This window comes from Vidua chalybeata, chromosome 7 (genome assembly GCF_026979565.1).
Source record: "Vidua chalybeata isolate OUT-0048 chromosome 7, bVidCha1 merged haplotype, whole genome shotgun sequence".
NCBI lineage: Eukaryota > Metazoa > Chordata > Aves > Passeriformes > Viduidae > Vidua > Vidua chalybeata.
The window spans coordinates 37,514,173-37,531,133 of record NC_071536.1 but is presented as its reverse complement, the minus strand read 5'-3'; positions in this window follow the sequence as shown (position 1 = coordinate 37,531,133).

The window sequence follows — 16,961 nt, the reverse complement described above, 5'->3', positions numbered from 1 at the left end:
CCCAGGCTGCTCCAAGCCCCAATGTCCAACCTGGCCTTGGACACTTCCAGGGATCCAGGGGCAGCCCCAGCTTCTCTGGGAATTCCATCCCAGCCCCTCCCCACCCTCCCAGCCAGGAATTCCTTCCCCAAAATCCCACCTAAATTTCCCCCCTTTCACTCTGAACCCATTTCTGCTTGAGCAGAATTTCTCCAAAGGCAGAGCAGTTCCTCAGCCACGCTCTTGTCTGCTGACAAATCACCAGAGCTCTCTGAAGGGCACATTCCAGTGGGGAACACATCCCACCATCCATCCCACCTGCTGCGCTGTGTGAGGAACACAAACCACAGCCAGAGGGCTGGAAATTGCTCTTGACTTATGTTCCACGTGTGCATTTCTAAAATGGCCCCGTGGGACTGGTGTGGAGGGGAGAAACAGCAGCCCAGAAGGGTCGGTCTGGGTTTGGGAAGAGGGGTCTGGGATCAGCCAGTGGATGGCGAGAAATTGCTTAAAAAAAAAAAAAAAAATTGTTATTATATTATATTATATTATATTATATTATATTATATTATATATAAAATAATATATAATTATTATAATATAATATATTATATTATATATATAATATAATATAATATAATATAATATAATATAATATAATATAATATTTAATTATATAGTTATTATTATATAGTTATTATTATTATTATTATTATTATTATTATTATTATTATTATTTCTATATTTTCCATTATTAAGTGTTCTTATCTCAACATACAAATTTGACTTCGATCCTCCTCCCCATTCCACCAGAATGAGGGAGGAGAGCAAGCGGCTCCGAGGGTTTTCATCTCCAGCTGGGCTTAAAACCCACACCACATGGTGGTGGCACCTGCCATCGTGGTGGCACCTCGTGTGGTGGTGGCATCTTCTCACAGGGGCACCTTGCATTGGCAGCAGCACCTTCTGTCACAGGGACAGCTTGTGGGGAGGTGGCACCTTCCATTATGGTGGCATCTGGAGTGGTGGTGGCATCTGGAGTGATGGTGGCACTTTCCATTATGGTAGCAGCCTCCATCATGAGAGCACCTTGAGTGTTGGTGGCACCTTCCAAAGAGGTGGCACCTTGTGTGGTGGTGGCATCTTCCATCGTGGTGACACCTCACATGGTGATGGCACCTTCCGTGGTGGTGGCACTTCTGTGGTGGTGGCACCTTGCGTGGTGGTGGCATCTTCTCACAGGGGCACCTTGCATGGCAGCAGCACCTTCTGTCACAGTGACAGCTTGTGGGGAGGTGGCACCTTCCATTATGGTGGCATCTTGAGTGGTGGTGGCATCTGGAGTGATGGTGACATCTCACATGGTGATGGCACCTTCCGTGGTGGTGCCACCTTCCGTGGTGGTGGCACCTTGCATGGTGGTGGCACTTCTGTGGTGGTGGCACCTTGCGTGGTGGTGGCACTTCTGTGGTGGTGGCACCTTGCGTGGTGGTGGCACTTCTGTGGTGGTGGCACTTCTGTGGTGGTGGCACCTTGCGTGGTGGTGGCACCTTGCATGGTGGTGGCACTTCTGTGGTGGTGGCACTTCTGTGGTGGTGGCACCTTGCGTGGTGGTGGCACCTTCTCACAGCAGCACCTTCCATCATGGTGACACTTGGCGTGGTGGTGGCACCTTCCACTGAGGTGGTATCTTCTCCCTTGGTGGCACCTTCTCCAGCCTCCTGGTGGTTCTCCTGCTGAGCCTGTCCCCAAGCTGCCCCCGTGGCCACCGACCTTCGCTGTCCCGGCATCTCCTTTCAGCATCCAGGTGGAAAATCCCCTCAGGGATTTGCTGACAGCACTCAGCTGTCACCCACAGGCGGTTCCTACCACGTCCAGGGTGTCGCCCTGGTTATCAGGAGTTTTCTAAAGCCTTCTGAGTTTACATTCTTGTAGAGAACTTTCCCACACAACTCTCTGTAAACAACCTGTTGTTTTGCATTCTTTCATAGAGGCGGAGAAATTTGATGTTCAGGTGGTTTGTCCAGTGTCCTTGGAGAGGTGGCACGTTCACCCTCCAATCCACTGGCACCTTTGGAGAACTATAAAAGATTGGAGTCACAGGAAATAAATGAGTCTCTTCATCGTGACCAAAGCTGTGGTGCATCGTTTTTCCTTGTGTCATCTGGTGACACTGGGTGTTTTATGGACACGGCCCTGGACTCCTCGTTGCTGGCCACCTCTGGTGACACCACGCTGGAGAAGTTCTCTGTGTTTACTGACAAAATTATTGCTTGACGAGCAGAGCACAGGAGGAGGGCAGCGGGGTGATGGCACATTAATACTTGATAAGGTTGGCAAAAAGCCATCGTGATTATCTGGCCTGAACTCCCGTGTAAAACATGCCTGGGGATTTTTCTATTTGAATTAAAGCTTTAGGTTTGGAAAGGGGGAAAAAAAAAAAAAACAAAAAACCTCTTCAAATCAGGAGATCTCTCAACGGTTGTTTCAGTGCTTAATAACCTGCACTGCTAAAAAGGTGCTTTTAATTCAAGGCTGAATTTTAATCTCGCAGGCACGGGGTTGGGTGTACTTTCATCTGCCTGGCCAGGGAGCCCTCTATTATCACATTTAAATTCCAGAAGTAATTAGAGGCTGCCAGCGGATCCTCTCTTAACCTTCTGTTCGTTAAGGAAAACAAATTGAGTTCCCGGCGTCTTTCATTATCGGCCGAGATCCTCCGCCATCCCCGTGGCTCTGCTCCGGAACCGCTGCAATTTAATGATTTCCAGCGCTGCTGGGGGACGGCCCCTTCCACCTGGGGGATCCCGGGGGTCCTGCCATGGAAAAATCAGCTCGGTCGTTCCCGTGGAAAACAAAGAAACTCCGCGGAATGGTTGGGATTGGAAGGGACCTTAAGGATCGGCAAGTTTGACCCCCTTGCTGTTGGCACGGCCAGCACAGGAGGTCAAGGAAAAGTTAGGAGCATGTGGCAAAATCCTCACGGATTAAATTGGAGAATGTAGCTTTTCCAGAAGCATTCTTGGAGCTGGAATGTTCTGGCGTCCCTGGGCGTCGTGGCAGGTCCTTGAACCACGGCAGCAGTGCCGGGGGGAGTGAACCGTGCCAGCAGCCTGGGGGAGTGAATCCAGGGAAGAAAGGCCTGGAGCCCTCCTGAAGGCAGGGGTTGGTCATGGCCAGCTGGGGTGACACACTGGGGACAGCTGGGCCACCATGGCTGTCACCTGAGCAGGACCATCACGGGGTTGGTCATGGCCAGCTGAGGTCACACACTGGGGAAAGCTGGGCCACCATGGCTGTCACCTGAGCAGGACCATCACAGGGCTGGTCATGACCAGCTGGGCCACCATGGCTGTCACCTGAGCAGGACCATCACAGGGTTGGTCATGTCCAGCTGAGGGGACACTGGGGACAGCTGGGCCACCATGGCTGTCACCTGAGCAGGACCATCACAGGGTTGGTCATGACCAGCTGGGGTGACACACTGGGGACAGCTGGGCCACCATGGCTGTCACCTCAGCAGGACCATCACGGGGTTGGTCATGTCCAGCTGAAGTCACACACTGGGGACAGCTGGGCCACCATGGCTGTCACTTGAGCAGGACCATCACAGGGCTGGTCATGACCAGCTGGGCCACCATGGCTGTCACCTGAGCAGGACCATCACGGGGTTGGTCATGGCCAGCTGAGGTCACACACTGGGGACAGCTGGGCCACCATGGCTGTCACCTGAGCAGGACCATCACAGGGCTGGTCATGACCAGCTGGGCCACCATGGCTGTCACCTGAGCAGGACCATCACAGGGTTGGTCATGACCAGCTGGGGTGACACAGTGGGGACAGGTGGGCCACCATGGCTGTCACCTGAGCAGGACCATCACAGGGTTGGTCATGACCAGCTGGGGTGACACAGTGGGGACAGCTGGGCCACCATGGCTGTCACCCGAGCAGCACAGAGACAGTTCCTGTGCAGACCTCCAGGGATGAGGTCAGTATTCCTGGGAAGAGAGGAAGTTTTCCTTCCAGTTGCCACCTGCGGGTCACTCGTGGTTGCACCGGGCAGAGATGGATTCGTGAAGCAGTGGAGGGGGAATTTTCCTGTCTGATGGGAAACTCTGGATCCCTCATGGAGGAAACACAGCGACAGCCAGCCTGGGCTTGTTGTCGTTGTCATAGAGACCCTGGAATTGCAGCTCTCTCCAAGATTTACATGGATCACTGAATCCCAGAATGGGTTGGGATGGAAGGGAACTTAAAGCTCGCCCAGTTCCACCCCTGCCACGGGCAGGGGCACCTCTCACTGTCCCAGGGTGCTCCAAGCCCTGTCCAACCTGGCCTGGGACACTGCCAGGGGCAGCCCCAGCTGCTCTGGGATACAGGTCTGTACATATGGATCACCATGGCACGCGAGGTCCCACCCGGGAAGCGAGCTGAAAGCAGGGAATTCACTTGCTCTTTAAATACAGACGATGTTATTAAAGCCAAAATGACTAAAAATGACTAAAAGCGGGAGAAGAGAGGCATTAAAATGGAAACGAGCCTCCGCGAGTGCTTTGATATGAGGATAAAAGCGGGATTTTGATCGCGGCTCTCCCAGCGGTATCCGCCACCAACACGGAAACCTCAGGGCCCCGGAGCCTTTGGAAGTGTTCCTGGCACACTGGGAATGTGTGGATTCAGGCCAGGGAGAGGCTGGGCCTTTGTGTTTATTCAGGAAATTAATGAGGACGTTGGAGTGGTAAATCTGCCGTCCCACGGAGCTGCTCCGGGAGAATTCCACGCGGTTTTCCGATGGAATCGGGGGTGATGGGGCTGAGTGAGGGCTGTGGGAAGGTTTAGCCCTGATACATTCATAGGATTTGATGTGCCGGGTATCAGACACCCTGTTCTTATATCCAGACCCCACCAGGGAATCATTGCATATTTTTGGGGAATTTTCCTATGATTGTCATTGTGATTATTATAATTTCCTTTTTGGGTGGTGAGGCCCTGGTTGCCCAGAGAGGCTGTGGCTGCCCCTGGATCCCTGGAAGTGTCCATGGCCAGGCTGGATCTAAAAATACAGAGAAAAACCAAAAAACAGTAGAAGAACCAAGAAACAAGAAGGAAATTCAGCACTGAAGATGAGAAAGCAGAAAAAAGCTTCAATAAAAAGGTTTCCTCTTTCCAGTAATATAAACCCCACATTTATTCACATTTATTCACATCAGATCTTTACCAGGGGATTTATGGAAGGATTTATTGAAGGATTTAGTATTTATTGATCCTCCTGACCTGTGGTTCTGGAGATTCTTCTCCTCCTCACAAGGAGATGCTCAGGTCCTGCAGGGCTCTGGGGAGGACCCCAAAACCAGAGCCACAGCAAAATCCCCCTCACTCAGCCACAAGTTTGTGTTGGGAAACCACAGCAAGGCCAGACCCACAGTGCTGGATCTAAAAATACAGAGAAAAACCAAAAAAAAACCAGTAGAAGCACCAAGAAACAAGAAGGAAAAAAAAATCAGCACTGAAGACGAGAACGCAGAAAAAGCTTCAGAAAGAAAAAGGATTCCTCTTTGCAGTAATACAAACCCCATTTATACATACATTTATTCCCACTGCTGGGTAAATAATACAGATCTTTACCAGGTGATTTATTGAAGGATCTCTCTCCCAGCAAATAAAGGAGCTGCAACGAGGAGCTCTGGTTGCTTGAAGTTGCAATAAATGCGACGCTGCCAGCCCCGTGCCAGCAAACGTCTCAGGGAGCTGCTTAAATTCCTCATAACCTGAACCACATCCCATAATTTATATAGTACATATTGGTACAGCGTGTTACAGCAGAGTTTATAATAATTTATTAGGGGAGAGAAAGCTATCTCCATTAATAATTGATTCATTATAAATAATGGATTAAGAAATGCTCCTTTGATTTAAAGCCCCTGCTGGTAATGTATGCTAAACTCTGGTGCTGTTGGGTGGCAATAAATCCAGGGAAATCTTGAAGATTTGCATCCAGTTTGCCCAATTCTGCTGGGCAACAGCGGAGGGCAGGTGGGAACCTCGTGGGAAAGAGGTTTTTTTATGGAATTGCCATGGGAAATGTGTGTTATGAGGTGGAAAAGTGCAAAGAAAAAGGGAAGATGCCTTTTGATCCAGGTCGGTTTTGGTGGTAGGACAAGGGGGAATGGAAAAGCAGGGGAGATTTAGGTTTATTGGGATGGAATTCCAGGCTGGGAGGGAGGGGAGAGGCTGGGCTGGAATTCCCAGAGCAGCTGTGGCTGCCCCTGGATCCCTGGCAGTGCCCAAGGCCAGGCTGGAACACCCAGGGACAGTGGAAGGTGTCCCTGCCCGTGGCAGGGGTGGGATGGATGGGATTTGAGGTCCCTTCCACCCCAAACCCGTTGCCCTGATTTTTAAAAGTGTGAAGTTTTCTTTTACAGTTCTTTTGAAAGTTTTAAAGTTCTCTTAAAAGTTTCCTACACCTTCTAATGTTTACATATTTCTACTGGAGTTCTCACGCACTGTTCATGTCAATAATGATTGTTTTGCATTCTTCTTTGTAAGAAGAGAGAATTAATAAACTGTTGGTTTGACCAGTGTGGTTGGAGAGGTGGCAATTCCATCCTCCAATCCAATGTCACTTTTAGAATTCTAAATATTACGAAGTCAGAAATAAAATTATCTCTTTTTCTCTTTTGAACTTACCAGGTGTACTCATTTTGTGTCCAATAGCGACACAAACCCTTTTGGGATTCTGTGATCCCACAGCAGGAAAGATTCCCTGGAATCAGCCCCTCACAAACTGCCCTGCTCTGTTTGCACACACAGAAGGGTTTTTCACACCTGGATCTCAAGCACCTGCTACTTTTCCCTTTTACACTCACACAAATTCCACATTTTTATGACTGGGATAAAGCAGGAGAGAAAGTGAGGAAGTGCATTCCACAGAAAGCAGTTTCCTGATAAAAACTATGCTTTAAACACCCGAGATCTCGGGGTTTGCCAGGAAATATTGACGGGAATTTGTCAGCAGAGATCAAGAGCTGGCTCTGGCCTGGCCTTTCCAAAGGCCCTTTTCATTTATTTGTTTATTAAAAGCAATAATCCCCGTTAGTGTGGAGAGCACGGGCTCTGCACAAGCTGCAGGAGCAGATGGAGGAGTTTCATTCCTTTAAACTGTTGGGATGGAGACAGGTAGGACACGGTGTGGGAGCCCAAACCTCCATCTGCTGCTCTCACACCTTCACACCAAGCCCTGCTGAGGCCTCCCCTCCCTCCCAGCCTGGAATTCCATCCCAATAAACCTAAATCTCCCCTGCTTTTCCATTCCCCCTTGTCCTACCACCAAAACCGACCTGGATCAAAAGGCATCTTCCCTTTTTCTCTGCACTTTTCCGCCTCATAACCCACATTTCCCATGGCAATTCCATAAGAAAACCTCTTTCCCACGAGGTTCCCACCTGCCCTCCGCTGTTCCCCAGCAGAAATGGGCAGACTGGATGCAAATCCTCAAGATTTCCCTGGATTTATTGCCATGAAATTTGGGATTGCAGCACGTTTTGGCGACTGGGAGTATGGAAAGAGCAAAGCCTGCAGGTCATGGCCCACAGGCATCAAGAGAAAACAACATCACATGGCAGGTCTGGGTTGTTATTTATTAATAATATTAATAATAAAAGGGATTTTTTTTTTTTTTTTTTTTTTTGTGGCTGAGCTCTCTTTTGTGCCACAGAATGACAAAAACTTGGGTGTTAAAAGGGAGCAGAAAGCTCTTTGCTGGTTTTCCCTCATTTTGCCCAAATCCTGGTTGGGATTTAATCCATCCCTGCTGCTGGCTGCGATGCATTAGCCTAAGAAAGTTGAATTTTTATGAGACATCTCATTGGCCCAGTGTTTGTAAGAGCTTGTCAGTACCTAAATCTGTGTTTTTAAACCATTTGACTAAGCCCCCTTCTCTTCCAGCCTTCAGTCTCCTGTGGTATTATAATCTAAGTTTCCTTCCCTGTCTCGCAGGGCTGACAAGACTTTAATTTCTAATTTAAAAACTGAGGTAACATTTATTCTTGGAAAGGAGGCTTGGCTGTAAGTTTGCTTTGTGCAAAACGAGAAAGGAAAAGGGGTGAAAATGACTGTTTTCATTCCTGAGACATTTTCCTATAAAACATGGGAACATTTCCTCCAACACTGGCTCAGCTGATGGATGAATTCATCATCTCTGCACTTCCAGAACGTGCAAATCATGGAATTCCAGACTGGTTTGGGTTGGAAGGGACATTAAAATCCATCTAATCCCCCCTCCTGCCATGGGCAGGGAAACCTCCCACTGTCCCAGGCTGCTCCAAGCCCTGTCCAAGCTGGCCTGGGACACTTCCAGGGATGGCACAGCCACAGATTCTCTGGGAATTCCATTCCAGAGAATTCCTCCCCACCCTCCCAGGGAGTTATTCCTTCCCAACATCCCACTATCCCAATATCCCAAGATCCCATCCATCCCTGCCCTCTGGCAATGGGAAGCAATTCCCTGTGTCCTGTCACTCCAGGCCTTGTCAAAAATCCCTCTCCAGCTCTCCTGGAGCCCCGTTAGGTGCAGCACAGGGATGATTTTCATTTAACTCCCATTTCCTTTATTAATTTATAATGGGTGATTTGGGATGCACAAGCACTTACTGTCAAAACCCAGCACCAGACACTTCCCTGGCAGGCACAAAATCCCAGCTCCTGGGATAATTAAGGCAGTAGGAGCATTTATCAAGCTCTCAGTAAATTTACAGTCCCTCCCTGAGGTCTCTCCTCCTGCCTGGTTCAATCCTTTGAATCTTGGAGTGATTCCCTGGGCCAGCATTCCCTGAGGATGGACGCTGTGGCTGAGGGGACAGGGGGGACAGGGCCATCCCAACAGCTGGTTCTTGGCTTCTTTTTTTTTCTGCCAAGGTTGGGATTAAATGTGTGAGATGGGATTTCTTGTTGGGACTCAGGTGTTTATCAGTTCTTATCTCTGTCACAGTCTCACAAACCCTGAGTTCTGCATCTCTTCACTCCAACAAACTAAAAATGAAAGTTTATCTCTCTCTACAAGGCCTTTTAAGGATAAACTGTCCAATTAAGAAATGACACCTGAATTATTTTTATTTTTAACCCAATAACCAACCACCCATGGCCCACAATGTGGGCTTTTTTATCCAATTACACAAAACCACCCAAAACCATGGAGAAGAAGGAGAAGGAGAAGGAGAAGGAGAAGGAGAAGGAGAAGGAGGAGAAGGAGAAGGAGAAGGAGAAGGAGAAGGAGAAGGAGAAGGAGAAGGAGAAGGAGAAGGAGAAGGAGAAGGAGAAGGAGAAGGAGAAGGAGAAGGAGAAGGAGGAGAAGAAGAGGAAGGACAGGGAGAAGAAGAACAAGTAGAAGGAGAAGAAGAAGTAGAAGGAGAAGAAGAAGAAGAAGAAGGAGAAGGAGGCAAAGAAGAAGGACCAGCCTCCACCCTAAAACCTCCCTCTTGCTTTATATCAATTCCTGTATTCTAAACCCTTAAACTCTGAGTTTCCCACCCTGTGACATCACACACTTCTATCCAAACTCCACACCCACAATCCCAGTTCTGCCATTCCATTTTGGAACCTTCTCCACGGCCTCAGGTCAGTGCAGTGTTCTCCTGGGGGTCAGTGCCTGGCAGCACAGAAAATCTGAAATTCTCAGCAGCCAGGGCTCCAACACCCAGCCCGGGATCTCTGCAGGAATTCCCGATTTGCTCTCCACAACGCCCAGCATCCCGAAATTCCAGAGCCGGCACTTCCAAACCACAGCCGGCTCCGCTCGAGGTCTTCCCCATGGGTTTAAAGAGCTCCGAGAAGCAAAGAGGGGAAATCTGATGTAAAAGCCAGGACTCGAGGGCGGCGTTTCCTGGGAAATCAGCTCCCAGTGTCCTGGGAGCATCCCCGGGGACAGCCGGGGCTGTTTGTTCCTGGAATGTTCCTGCTGTTGATTTAATAGGAACAAGAGTCGGTTCATTATCTGTGCCTTTGTTTTGTCTCTCTAATGGCTGGGGCTGTTGTGACCGTGCGCTTTAATGGCTTTCAGATGCCAAAGGTCTCATTTGAAGCCCGGACCACCGGCAGAAAACAAACTTGTTGCTGCTTTCAGGTTTCAAAAAGCAAAGAAAATGATTTTTTTTTTTCCTCAGCCCAAGCCCCCAGCGTATTTTTGCGAGTTGGTTTTATATCAAAAGAGCGTTTTCCTGATGTAATTATGAGAACTGATCTCGTCCCTGCACAGGTACCTCTATAAATAATTAGATGGATAATATTTCCACAGCTGTGCTCTGCCAGATGGTTCTGGCTTTTTTGCTTTTTTTTTTTTTTTTTTTTTTTTTTTTTTTTTTTTTTTTTTTTTTTTTTTTTTTTTAAAGCTTAAAGCAACTTCCTTCCTTTGCAGTGGGGAAAAAGCCAACTCTGTCAAGTCCTATAAACTCATCCTTTGAGGAGCAGACAGGTCCTGGAGACCTGGCTTTGAACCTGGAGGAGGAGAAACATGCCAGGGATGGAGCAGGCAGGGAGTGAGCCCTGGGGAGCGCGTGGGGAGGTCCCTGGTCCAGCCCTGTCGGATCCAGATGTTTGCAGGTGATGCTCACTGCAGGAACCAGACCCAGCCTGGACATCAGGACCTGGCTCTTCCCTAGGGCTGGACCATAAACACAGAATTGTTAATTGGGCAGTGGAGCTGGGGAAGGGGCTGGAGAATTCCTGAGGGAGGTGGGAAAGAGGCTCAGCCTGGAGAAAAGGAGGCTCAGGAGGGACCTCGTGGCTCTGCACAGCTCCTGCCAGGAGGGGACAGCCCGGGGCGGGGGGTTGGTTTCTTCCTTTCTTCTTCATGGAATTCCTGTTTCACAGAATCCCAGATTGGTTTGGGTTGGAAGGGAATTTAAAGCCCATCCAGTGCCACCCCTGCCATGCCCAAGGACACTTCCACTGTCCCAGGGTGCTCCAGCCTGGCCTTGGGCACTGCCAGGGATCCAGGAGCAGCCACAGCTGCTCTGGGCACCTGTGCTAGGGCCTGCCCACCCTCACAGGGAAGATATTTCTTCTCAAAATCGAATCAAAATCTCCTCTTTTGCAGTTCAAAACCATTCCCCCTGTCACTGTCCGAGTAAAAAAATCCTTCTCCAGCTCCTCCTGCTGCAAAAGCCTGGCAGGAAAATGTCAGGGTTTAATGGGAGTTACCTCTGCCATGGACAGGGATGTGTGGGCAGAGCAGAACTGCAGAATTACAGCATCAAAGAATCACATAATTAGAGAATCACACAACTACAGAACTACAGAATCACAGAATTACAGAATGACAGAAATAAAGAACTACAGAATTTCAGAATTATAGAATCAGAGATTTACAGAATCACAGATTTACAGAACTACAGAACGACAGAACTACAGAATTACAGAATTACAGAATTACAGAATCACAGAATCACAGAATCACAGAATCAGAGATCTACAGAATCACAGAATTAGAGAACTAAAGAACTACAGAATCACAGAATTACAGAATGACAAAATCGCAGAATTACAGAATGACAGAACTACAGAATCACAGAATTGCAGAATCACAGAATCAGAGATTTACAGAATGACAGAATTACAGAATCAGAGATTTACAGAATCACAGAATTACAGAACTACAGAACTACAGAATTACAGAATCACAGAATTGAAGAATTACAGAATTACAGAATTGCAGAATTACAGAATCAAAGGATCACATAATTAGAGAATCACAGAATCACAGAATTACAGAATGACGGAATCGCAGAACTACAGAATTACAGAATCAGAGTTTTACAGAATCACAAAATTACAGAACTACAGAATCACAGAATTGAAGAATTACAGAATTACAGAATGAGAGAATTGCAGAATTACAGAATCAAAGGATCACATAATTAGAGAATCACAGAATCACAGAATTACAGAATGATGGAATCGCAGAACTACAGAATGACAGAATCACAGAATTAGAGATTTACAGAATCACAGAATTACAGAACCACAGAATTACAGAATCACAGAATTGAAGAATTACAGAATCACAGATTTGCTGTCACTTGGCTTTTCCATGCCCAGCTCTGCAATAACTCTGAGCTCCCCAGCACAAGCTCCCTTTCCACACCTTCGGGTGCTCCTCGTCCTGTGTTCCATCCCTGGAGCTGTGTGGGAGGCTGGATTTTCCAGCCACTCCTCGCTGCTGTGCCTGGGACTGCCTGACAGCAGAGCTGACAGCAGCAGATCAGGGGGAGCTCAGGCTGGGGCAGGCCTTTGCTGGGTGCAGGATTTCATATCCACGCTGTTCCTCCTGCTGCTGGAGCTTTCACCCCCCCCCAGGAGATGCAGTGGAGAGGAGGGCTGGGGCACCCTTGGGTGCTGGGGTTGTTGTCTCAGCCTCCAAAGGGGTGCACAGCAGGTCCAGTGATGTCAGAGCCTGCTCCTAGGGAAAAAAACCCTTCATCCAGCAGGGGAATCAGGAAAACAACCATCACCTTCCTCGGCTTGCTCTATTTTAGGCATAAAAATCACATTTCATCCACGTTTCGTCCTTGGCCTGTGATGGGAAGTGCTGATTCTTTGCTTCTTTTTTCTGCCAAGGTTGGGATTAAATGTGTGAGATGGGATTTCTTGTTGGGACTCAGGTGTTTATCAGTTCTTATCTCTGTCACAGTCTCACAAACCCCAAGTTCTGCAGCACTTCACTCTAGCACACTAAAATTGGAGCTCCATCTCTCTCTCTACCAGCCTTTTAAGGATAAACTGTCCAATTAAGAAATGACACCTGAATTATTTTTATTTTTAACCCAATAACCAACCACCCATGGCCCACAATGTGGACTTTTTTTATCCAATTACACAAAACCACCCAAACACATGGAGAAGAAGGAGAAGAAGGAGGAAAAGAAGGAGAAGAAGAAGAAGAAGGTAAAGAAGGACCAGCTTCTGCCCTAAAACCTCCCTCTTGCTTTATAGATATTCCTGTATTTTAAACCCTTAAACTCTGAGTTTCCCACCCTGTGACATCACACACTTCTATCCAAACTCCACACCCACAATCCCAGTTCTGCCATTCCATTTTGGAACCTTCTCCACAGCCTCAGGTGGAATGCAGTGTTCTCTTTCTGTCAGCACAGAAATCTAAAATTCTCACCAGCCAGGGTTCCAATATGAAGAACCATCCAACTTGATTTCTCAATTTTTCCTCATTATTCCCTTTCCAGGGCCTGCCTGCTTTAATTCCCCCCACTCCACATTTGGGAGCAGTGCAAATCAAACCCTCACCCCGTTTTCCCTCTCCTCCCCTGAACCCAGCTGACAACTCAGCCAGCAAAAGGCATTTGGAAGGAAGGCAGGGCAGAGCTGCAGCTGGGCTGTGCAGCTGCCAGGCTGCATCCCCACCTTCCCAGTTCCCGGGATGTGCCCAGTGACCCACACCGTGCTGCTTTCCACCACGCTGGCTCCCATCACCTGGGCTGGGAAGTGACAACTTCCATCCAGTCATTCCCACCCCTGCCTCATAATTGGGTGTAATCCCTGGATAACCTATTTCCCACTGCTGTCGCACACGGCTGCAGGCCCTGGTGCCTTTAGAGAGGAGTTTTTGGTTTGTTTTGGTGCTATTCAGCACCGAGGGGCTCTTTCCTGGGCTCTTGGAGCATTTACCAGTGGTAAGACGAGGGGAAATGGCCACTAGTGGAGGTTCACGTTGGGTATTACGGAAAATTTCTTCCCTGAAAGAGTGATTGAACATCAGACCAGGCTGCCCAGGGCAGTGGTGGAGTCACCATCCCTGGAAGTGTTAAAAAACAAGATGTGGCACTTGGGGACATGGTTTAGTGGGCGAAAGTTGGACTTGGAGGCCTTTTCTAACCTTAACGATTCCATGATTCCTCCTGAATTCCAGCCTGGATTTGTCCTTCACCCCACACTGAAGATGCCCAGAGGGGGAAGGAGCTGAGGTCTCTGTTTTGTAGCTGAGGAAAGGGGTTGATGCCTGCTGGTGGGGCCGTGTTTTTTGGGGGTCAGCACACAGGAACCTTTATCTGCTGCCCCCCAGCCCCACCCCACTGATACCACAAACTGCCACGTGGAGATATGGGATAAATAATTTGGTTTTCGCTGTTAGAACCTCCCAAGCTGCATCTTTGAAAGCCCTTTTGTGGTTGCACAAGGACAGTGTGGAAAAATACAAAAAATAATAATTTAAAAATAAACCCTGACACTTTATGTCCCTTTTATCCTCAGTTGTTCATATTCCCCTTGTTATGCACCAAATTTGTGCTGGGGAAACAATGAAAATCTGAAGCAGAGGCAAAATTTTAGAGCTGTGAGATCTTTTCCAGGTCCCTGAGCATTTAGGCTGGGAGGGCTTTGAAGGGGACCCCAAAAATCCCTGCAAAGGGTGCTGGGCACCCACCCACAGCTCTGCCCCGCCAGTACCAGCACTGCAGGTTTTCCCTGCTCCGGGAATTCCCACAGGAATCCAGGATTCAGGGTGTTTAATCCTTGCAGGCAATTTTGGCAGAGAAATCCCTGTGCCATGGGTGGCGCGGGTGTCCCAGCTGTGAGAACCTGGGGATGTGGCTTAGAGGTGAACCTGGCACTGTTGGGTTCATGGTCAGACTCGATGATCCCACGGGGCTTTTCCAACGTTTAGGATTAAAATTTTCACAGCTCTACCCATAAATTTGCTTTAGTCCTTCAAAAGCGGTTTGAGGTGTTCTAGTGAAGCCAAAGCCGCGTGGATTTTATGGCGGCCCGGCATTCCCAGGGCTGCAGTCATTCCTGGAAGCCCGGGGAGGGGAATTTTCTGCACCTTCCAGCTCCCACTGACCAACACTGCGGCCTGAGGATGCTCCTGGGCGTTCCCACAATCCTGGTGTGGGCAGCTGGAGCGGGCAGCTGGAAACGAGCTCTTTGTTATTCCCGGGAATTCAGAGGTCAGCGAGGGAAGGGGCTGGAGCTGCTTCCCTGGCAGTGGCTCCACACCCTCTCCCTCATTAGATTCTCTGCTCGGGTCGTTAGGCAGGGGGGGCGGAAAGGGCAAAGCCGGGCTCAGCTGGAGCGCTGCTGATGACAGACACGGCTCTGGGGACAGACACGGCTTGGGGGGACAAATCCCGCTTTAATGTCACCTGGGCCACGCTGGCTGCTGCCCAGAGACATCCCCAGCACCCAGCAGGGCACCAGCTCTCATCCAGGGAAAAACCAGGGACACCAGGAGCGCCAGCTCCGCATGCGTGACGAGGTTTCTCACTTTAATTACCAGCAATGGACAATCCCGTGGGTTATTTGGTTATTGCCACCCCTGCTCGAGCCTCCTGCGGATCATGGGGGCGGGCTGTGGGTAAATCAGACCTGGGCACTGCTGGGGCCCCGTGAAATGAATCCCAAATCCTGACATTTGTTTTGACACATCATCTCCTCGTGCGCCGCAGCCGTGGGTTTCGCTCTCCCCGCCGCACCTGGGGCTGCGGGGCTGAGGTCAGCACGCAAAAATGTGAACTGCCTGTTTGCAAATTAATAGCACATGGCCTCAGTCCCTGGGCTCTTGGGCCTAAGTTCAAAAAAATAGAGATATAAAACTTGGGTGATTTACTGGAGCTTTCCTGGACTGGAATGATTAATGGGCTGATTTACTGGTCCCATTTTTTTTTTTTTTTTAATGCTGAAACCGATATCTAAAAATTAAAGGCAGTGCAGAGGAAATGGTGGTCACAAATGCCTTTCTCGTGTTGCTAAGGAGAAGAAAATGATCTTGTGATGGATAGATTTTTAAATATTAATTTTCTGATTTGTTTCTGAGGAAGGGGGAGCGGTGTCTGACGCGGACACGCTCGGCGTTAAATGTTTGAGGGGTGTGATTCCTCGATGTGAGCCAGTCAGCTCGAGTTAAAATTCCTTCTCTAACCAGCCAGAAACGGTTCCAGGCCATGATGGAAAAACACCTCCAAGCCCAGAGTGGAGTGACAGCAGCTGGCACAGTGTCCGTGAGCGGCGAGTCAGGAAAGTCAGGGGGGGTTCCATGAGGATGGAAGATGGAGGGCACAGGATTTGCCTTTGGGGTGTTTGTTCAGGTGGCAAAGCAGCAGAAACATTCCAGCACGGGAACGTTGGGCCTCGCAGGCATCCTGAGGGGAGCTGGGTGCTGCTTGGTGCTCCCAGCGTGGCACCCCTGTCACAAGACGTCATTGCACCCTCTGTGCATCACCAGCTTCTCCTCTGGAGCTCCCAAACCTTTCCATCTCTGTTCAGCATTAGGATAAGCTCTCACCGTGTTTGTTTTCCAACTAATCCCAGTGAGGAGCTCTTCTCCTGGCAGCAATTCCTTGGCAGCAGCTCGTTGTGTTCCTTGCATGTGGAATCGCAGAGTTGTGAAGGCTGGAAAAACCCTCCCAGACCATCCAACCATCCCCAGCACTGCCAATCCCATCTCCAATCACATCCCCCAGTGCCACATCCACGTGGCTTTTAAATCCCTTCACCACTGTGCCAGGCTGGACAAGCTTTTCCATGGAGAAATATTCCCTATTTCCAATCTCAGCCTCCTTCTCGCTGTTCGGGACAGGACTTGGAGCATGGGGAGCAACAGCTGGATCTGCCCCTCAGAGCTTGGCTGGGCTGGTCCCACCTTCAGAACAGAGGGATTCCTGTCACATTTAATGGATGTACTGCAATAGGCAGGATAGTAAAATAATAATAAATAATAAATGCTTACGCCGCCAGGATCAGAATCTCCTTAACTCAGGTTCAGTTTCTCCTTAAACCAGCAGAAAAACCCACACTGGTTTCCCAGGCAAAGGGGAAAAACCTCAAGTAATTAAAAATGAGTTTAGGTGAGTGAGGGGGTTTTGTCTTTCCTTTTTTGCAATGTTGGTGGCTGATCCTGGCAGGGATTTCTCCATCTGAAACGCAGGGAAGAGTTAATTTTCTCAGTTTGGAACATCTATCTGTCATGTGTGGCTGCTCTG